The 8,101-nt window shown below is 41.9% G+C and overlaps 1 protein-coding gene across 1 annotated transcript in view; it reads left to right on the top strand.

Moving 5' to 3' along the window:
- The first annotated feature begins 944 nt into the window (after positions 1-944).
- LOC111148046 (poly(A) binding protein interacting protein 2B) overlaps positions 945-8,101 on the top strand; it is a 30,710-nt gene continuing 23,553 nt past the window's right edge. The window contains exon 1 of the mRNA XM_022504417.1: positions 945-1,082. The gene's annotated coding sequence lies outside the window, so the exon portion shown is untranslated. The remainder of the gene's footprint in view (positions 1,083-8,101) is intronic.

Raw genomic sequence — 8,101 nt, 5'->3', positions numbered from 1 at the left:
AATGAATTTATTTATGTATTAGCTTTATTATTTATATTAAATATATATTTAACATTATTATTTAATCTGAGACTTCATTTCAGTCTTTTCATTTTTATCATTTATTCACTCATTGTGTAATCACTTACAAAGCCTCTACTTTGTGTTATGTGTGCAGTTAGCATGAGAGGTGGGGAGAGACAAAGATGTATAAAAATATCCATAAAGAAATCCCCACTCCTGAGAGATACGATTCAAAGTCCTTAGCAAACAAAAATGGGATACCCTTAATTTAGGGGGAAATTTAAGAGCCCTCAAGAAGTTAGGCTGTGAAAGAGTCCTCTGCTTCTTTCCAGCCCTTCCAAGTACCCCAACTCCCCAACTTCCTGATTGCGAAGCACAGCGAGTCCTATCCAGCTTAGCTCAAAGCTCCTCCCTTGCTAATGGACAGTTAGGGAAATCCCACTGAGACCCGCCCCCATACTCCTCCTTCCTAGGTTGAATGGCGCAACCCGGTGGGAGGGGCCGCTGGCCCAGCCAATAGAAGGAAGCGCCATCAAGAGCCTGTGTAAACAAACCCAGAGGTGCGGTGCCTAGGGCTCCTCCCCCACGTGGGGGCTGGACGCATCTTTGGCTCCATGCCTATCCAGGACTAGCGTTATATCCTTTCAGCCAATCAGAGCCGATGTCTCCCGAAAGGGGGCGCTCCACCCTGAGAGAAAGAACGAAGGGAGCGAAAAGACAGATGTTTATGCCAATCGGAAGCTGGAACTTCTGAGGGGGTGGGCGGGAACTGATTCACATTTAGGCCAATAAGCAACACACATGCCCTTCTAGGTGACTGAGCGGCATCATCTTCTGTCCAATAGACGAATGGGGCGGTGCCCAGCAACCAATGGCTTGGGTTCGGAGGCGGAGTAAGGAGCCAGTGTGCTGTAAGAGGTAACCTGGCGAGTGGCAGCGGCTCTTCTCCCGTGCTGTGGCTCACGCTTTGGTACTGGAGGCCGAGACTGTTCTGGCGACCGCGACCTCTGCGGCGACGGCTGAGGCTCTCGGAGGAGCAGAGGAGTACAACCTGGAGGAAGGGCTTCTGGTCAGCCCAGGTGGGCTCGGGGACCCGGGCTGCCGGGGAGGAGACCCGCGGGAAGCGCCGCTCGCCAGGCTCTGGGGGCGCCCTGCGCCTCCCTTTCCGCAGCCGTCGGGGCTGTGAGAGGCGACACGCGCCTGTCCGAGCTCCCGTGGTGAGGGTAAGCCGGCGGGTCCCACGTCGTGGCCATTGGCGAGAAGAGGCGTCCGCTGGGGTTACCCTCCGCCTCCCGCTGGTGTTAGGGGGTCTTAGTCCCTTTCTCCCCGCACAGGCGCGCAATTCTTCCCCCGCCCCTCAACTTCGCCAGAGCCCCCTCAGCCTCCTTCAGACTGAAACCTCTGGCTTGCGAGTCCCCTCACTACCCCAGCGCAACACGGCGAGGCAAACTGACCGGTGTTGCATCCCCGGGTCCCCTCCCCAGGCGAGTAGGAGGAGGAGTTGCGCGTTTTCACCCCTCCCCCATCCGCGGGCCGGAGTGAGTTTTCGGCGTTTCTTTTACTCCCTCCACCTTCCACTTTACTCCAGCTTTCGTTCTTGATACCTAATTTGAATTAGTCCTGGTCTCTTCTCTGCTGCCTTCCATTCTGCCAGTGAGCCCCTTACCCCTCCCACCCCTTAAATTTCATCCACATCTCTCACGGAAACTAACATTTTCCACTTGGTCCTTCCAAGCAGCTGGAAGGTGAACGCAAGAGACGCAGAATACACAGTACAGGGAGCTTTGCAAGGCTGGAAAGTTTAATCGGTTTTGTTAATGGTAAACTATTCTTGCCTTCCTTAAAGTGGCATTTGATCATAATATTCTCTCTGAAATCTTTGTCCCAGTACAGTTGTTTTGGTGATAGCTCCTGAAAGTGCAGGTGGGAAGGGTTCACTGGCCACGGGAAATTTAAAGTGTATTATTTTAAGTAGGCAGTTTTCATTATACTTTTTTTTCTTCTTTTTTTTGCTTCATTATGTTTTAAATAGCCTAACTTCAGTGGCACAGAGTTTGCAGTGTAAGGGCCTGTTATCATAAAATATAAAACATAGTTTAGCTGTGTAGCACAATGTGATTTGCCCACACCAAGACTATGGATAATGCAGCATTAAAACTGTTTAAAAACAATACTCTCTTTTCCCCATTCACAGAGGATTTGTATTCACATTTATAGTATATCAGTTTGTGTTTTAATGATGTTGGTTCTGGATAATAGTGCAAACTATGTTGTGCCTAAATAAATTATGCCAAGAAATTTATGACGAAGAGTCACATTAGAGTTTTGAAAATATTTATTTAGATATTGGACTGTAGAGGTTTTTTTTTTTTATTTTTTTTAAGATTTTATTTATTTATTTGACAGACGGAGATTACAAGTAGGCAGAGAGGCAGGCAGAGAGAGAGGAGGAAGCAGGCTCCCTGCTGAGCAGAGAGCCCGATGTGGGGCTGGATCCCAGGACTCTGAGATCATGACCTGAGCCGAAGGCAGAGGCTTTAACCCACTGAGCCACCCAGGCGCCCTGTAGAGGTTTTTTTTGAGAAAATGGAAGTATTGGATTAAGTGTGATGGGCCCCTTAGGCTGCGTGTGTTTGAGAAAGAAAGAGTGTGCAAGAGAAAATACTTACGTACAAAACTTTGTAGGTTCTCAAATTACTTAGTTTTGTGACTTCATATAAATTGGAATTGTTTTTCTCAGTTTATAGAGGCGAAATGTAAGCAGTGAGTTTAATATGTACACTGTGTTTTGGCCCGAATTTTGCAAGTTTTTGTGAAAAATTCTCATTGTTTTCTTTAGTTGTTATATTTACGTATATACACACACATACGCACACACACACACGTATTTTACTGTGGTAAGAGATTGTACCTTGTATATAGAGAAATAAGTCTAATAGATTGAAGTAATAGGAATCTTTACTCTGAGAAGCCAGCACATTGCATTGTCTATAGACCATATGTTTGAACCCTGTTAATAAATCATGTGAAAAGAGGAAGATCTTAAAGCCATTCTAACAAATGCCTAGGTACTAAGAAAAACAAAAGTATTAATTACAGAATTATTAATAGTCATCAAAGAAAAGTCCTGGAAAAACTGCAAATCTCTGAGTTGGTTGCTATTTTGAGTTGGTATAGGCTGTGGTTGAAAACCAAAGTTTTTGTTTGTTTGTTTGTTTGTTTTTGGTCTTTTCAGGTGTATTTGTGCTTAGTAATTATTTGTTTGCAGATTTAAAAGATTATAACTATGATTTTTTCCTAGAGATCCTAAGGAGCCCACAGTTTAATGGGAGAGAGACCTATAAACCAAGAATTAAATGCAGAGGGAGAGATTCTGCAGTGCAGGATAGTATGGAAGGCACAGAGAAGCACTGTGACCCCCTGTTCTGGCCTCATCTCCTGCTCCAGACTTTGTGCAGGGCCATTTCCTAAACCTACCTGTTTATGTTACACACTTGGGTTTCTCTCTGTTTGTGCTGTTCTCTCTCCTTAAAAGCCTTTTCCATACCTTATATGCCTGGTAAGGTTCTATTTCAGAATCTCTTGAACCCTAACACTGGCCCGAACTCCATCCAAATAATTGTGTTCTATATCTTTCTGTTATTTCATTGCAAATGATTATTTTTGGTTCTCATTACTTACAGCAATTTTGGTCTATAAAATCACCAAGAACACTAAATTAGTAAATACCGAACCACTGCTTCTAGGGAAAATATGTTCATATATACATCTTACATAGGTTATAATCTTATATAAATACAGTTCATCCTGGTAAATTCTATTTTCTTTATTTTACAAAAGAGAAAAGAGGGTCCAAAGTGTTAAGTGACTTCCCTGAGGCTGCCCTCTAACAAGTACTAGAGTTAGGCTTGAAACCCTGTCTGATTGATTGGCCCCTGAGCCAGAGTTCTTTGCACTGCACTGCACTGCCCCCTACCATTCGTGTCCGCTAGTTATTCCTGTATGAGGCTGGAAACACAAATGCAGAGCCCTGCCTTGTTCTACTTAGCTTGGAATGTGTTGGAGAAGTGACTCAATTTTTGCACTTTGGGCATGTCTGTGGATGACTGAGAAAGCACGGAGAGTGTTGATTTTGTGGTTACAAAGACATTTTAGCAAGGAGGAGAACTCGCAAATACAGGATCCATTAAAAAGTGAGGATCAACTATACTTGTAAATGACCTCTGGAGTCTATTTCATGATAACCCTTCTTGGAGTCCACCGTAGAATGTTTCTATAGCTTCTTTGAGAATTTGTTCACTTACTCAAATATTTATTAAGCATTTACTGTAAGGTAGGCTTTGTTTTAGACTCTGGTGAATAGACAGATTAAGCTCTTGCCCTTACTGATACTATATTTGAGTAAGAGAAACAGACAGCTAACAGCTCAGGGGAGAGGTCCAGGTTGGAATGATAAACTAACTTGACCAAAGTAAAATCTGATGTGCCCCCCTCACTTCACATTTCCTAGCATATTGACTTCCAGAACATTTCTGTTTTACTCTGTGCATAAACTCTTCCTTTTAAGCCTCTCTCCATTAACCTTTGTCAACTTGTTAAGTGTCCTCAGTTGATTTTGAGGCCATTTACCTAGCAGATTTTCAAGAAGAATCAGTCAGATTTGGTCTTTGATTTCTGGCTTTGCCACTTACCAACTGAGGGACAGTGGTCAAGTTGTAGAACTTTTAAGCCTGTTTCCTAATTTCAAACATAGTGATATGGTATGTTAAGCCTTTGTCAATTGAAAGGAAGAGGCATGCATGTATTGCCTCTGATGATGAGGGTTTAATATAAATTTAAATAGGAAATCATCTCAGCAGCCATATTGTCCCTTGGCCCAACTGCTTTCAAAACCTTAAAAAACAGTAACTAAGCATTATTTAGAATAGGATTTGGACCTGGAAGCCTGTCTTCTTTTACTTTGCTCACCTAACATTTGTATTTCCCAAGGGGAACTTCATTGGGTTGGTTTGTCACCTGAAACAGAGGACCCTTATTGGGCAGAATTTTGAGCCAAGACATGTCCTAGGTGTTCTCTCTCAAGCTCAGCCTGTAGATCGTCTTTAGTTAGGGCTCTAAGTGCTAGTCATTTGCTTGTGGCCCAAGAAGCAGGGTTGGTTTCATGCATTATCTATTGTATAGATCTCAGCATATATAAAAAGAACCGCTTGGGGACAGTTTCTTCAGAAGACAGTTGAGAGTATAGCAGTCCTTAGAGCTTTAATGTCTAATGAAGAATGTAACAAAGTAAACGTATGTCAAATATTCCATAAGTCTTCCTTTCAGTATTACATTTAGTATTATTACAGTGTGGTTATTTGTTTATATGGCTATCTTCTTTCTTACTAGACTGTGAGCTCCATGAATGTGGGGTCCACATCTTCATTTTCTTTTTTTTTTCTTTTTTTTGAAGACTACTTGTTTGAGAAAGCAAGAGAGTGAGGGTGAAAACAAGGGGAGGAGCAGAGGGAGAGGGATAAGCCGAGTCCACACTGAGAACAGAGCCCAACATGAGACTTAATCCCAGGACCCTGAGATCATGACCCAAGCTGAAATCGAGAGTTGGATGCTTAACTGACTGAGCCACCCAGGTGCCGCTCCACATCTTCATCTTTCTGTCCATGGTGCTTATGTAGTAATAGATGCATAAATGTCTGACTTGAGAAATTTCCTTACTCTTCCTGGAAGGATGGGAAGATATGAAGGCTTTTCCAAAGAAGGTATTGTTTAACCTGATTCTTAAAGGATGAGTAAAAATGTTTTCCAGGTGCATAAAACTTTGAGACAGCATTCTGAGCAGGGACCAGCGGGTACAAAAGCACAGAGATATAAACAAACAAAAATCACCTAAGGAAAAAACTGAATGGGCTCGACTAGAGGACATGTCACAACTGAGTTAACTCTGACCACTGCTGCTCAGTAATGGATGCAAGTTTTAGGGAGAGAGCATAATATTCTCATGCTGTTGGCAAGGTTTCGCTAACGGTATAGAAATACAAGAATTGAATTCTGGGGAATGTTATACCTGAAGAAGTGTCTTTGTTTACTTGCTTATCGTGAAGCTCGTATGTGCCCTACGGTGTTCAAGGTGCTGAAAATACAATCAAACTTATTCTCAAGGAACTCACCATCTAGCAAGGAGACAGATGAACTGATTTATCATGTGTTAAGTGAGATAATAGGGATATAAATAAATGCTGCATAAACCAGGAGGAAGGAGCAATTAGTAATATAGTGAGCACTGGGGAAGATTTCTCAAATGAGATATTTGAGCAAGGCTTTGGTGGGTGATGAAGAAGGAGTTCACTAGATTGAACCTAGGAACTTTTTAAAGAATTAAGACTTCTGTGTTAGGAAAGATTTAAGAACTACCCATTTTTGGATGTCTGTTGCAGGTGTTCAATTAATAGCTACTTTTATTCAAGCAGTTAGTCTAAACATGAGATGTAAATAGTTACGCCACAGTAGAAGAATTCTGTGTCAAAATAAACTGGGTTAAACAGAGGTTTCTGCAACACAGGACTTCTCTAGAGCCTTTATTATATTAATGTCCACTGTGAACTATGGATCTCCAAAAGGGCTGCATTGTATTTAACTAAGGTCTTTCCTTTCCACCTTTCTGAAACAAATCTAATCATATTTTGGAAAATAATTATATGAGACATAGTTTGAGGAATGATGAATTAAATATATTTTGGGGCACCTAGGTGCCTCGGTCACTCAGGCATCCAACTTTGATTTTGGCTCAGGTCATGATCTCAGGGTTGTGAGATTGAGCCCTGAGTTGCGCTGGGCTCTGTGCTGAGTGTGGAGCCTGCTTAAGATTCTCTCTCCCCGGGGTGCCTGGGTGGCTTAGTGGGTTAAATCCTCTGCCTTCAGCTAAGGTCATGATCCCAGGGCGCTGGGATGGAGCCCTGCATTGGGGGCTCTGCTCAGCGGAGAGCCTGCTTCCCCCTCTCTGTCCCTGCCTGCCTCTCTGCCAACTTGTGATCTCTGTCTGTCAAATAAATAAATAAACTCTTTAAAAAAAAAAAAAAAAAGATTCTCTCTCCCCTATCCCTCTTGCCCCCCCCACTCCCTCTATTAAAAATAAAAGTAAAATAAAAAAATAAAACATTTCAAAAACATACTTTAACAAACCAAGATTTATCAGTGGTCTCCATGTATATTATAAAATAACCTGTATAATTTTTTAAAGTATTTTATTTATTTATTTATTTATTTGACAAGAGAGAGCATAAGCAAGGGGAGTGGGAGAGAGAGAAACAGATTCCCTGCCAAGCAGGGGGCCCATCACGGGACTCCATCCCAGAACCCTGCAATCATGACCTGAGCCAAAGGCAGACACTTAACTAATGGAGCCACCCAGGTGCCCCTACCCTGTATGATTTTATAGGAAAGAAGGAGAGACAATGGGGAGAAAGAGTACATCCTAGTCAACTTATTATCATCTTGGTCAATGAGTCCCAAGCTTGAAAATATGTATATTTTATAATAACCATCTTGAAAATATGGCTTATTCATATTTTGAAATTCCAGGAGGGGTTTGGAGACCAGACTAGAACAGGAGTCAAAGACAAAGGTTATCTTGAAGGTGAGAATCTTCCAACTTAAGAGGTTGTTACTTTTATTAGGCGTTCATTTGGGGCCATATTAGACATATACTTTGCCAGTTAGGTAATTTATTTATAAACATCCCTCTCCTAACTCTGGAGTTTTGGCAGTTGTATGCTAGCATTCTCCCTTCAATAAGATCTGATTATATGATCTTTAGGAACTGAGACCTTATACTGTATAATTTTAATTCATCTGTCAAATTCTGATTATGTGAGTAACTCCTGAAATATTATTAAAATTAAGGAAGCAACAGTTATGTTTTCAAAAGTACACCGAATCTGCATTCCAAAGATCTAGGTTTGAAATTTGTCTCTGCCAGGCTTTCTATTTGAATGACCTTGAGCACAACTGCCTAACCATTTGTTGCCTCCTTTTCCATTTTGATAGAATGAAAATACATAGGGTTTGTGTAAGAATTAAATGAGGCACATAAACATACTTC

The sequence above is a fragment of the Enhydra lutris genome, unplaced genomic scaffold, assembly GCF_002288905.1.
Source record: "Enhydra lutris kenyoni isolate GAN:26980312 unplaced genomic scaffold, ASM228890v2 scaffoldscaffold18, whole genome shotgun sequence".
NCBI classification, from domain to species: Eukaryota; Metazoa; Chordata; class Mammalia; order Carnivora; family Mustelidae; genus Enhydra; species Enhydra lutris.
The sequence above is the reverse complement of the archived record's forward strand: the minus strand, read 5'-3'. Positions and strand labels throughout refer to the sequence as shown.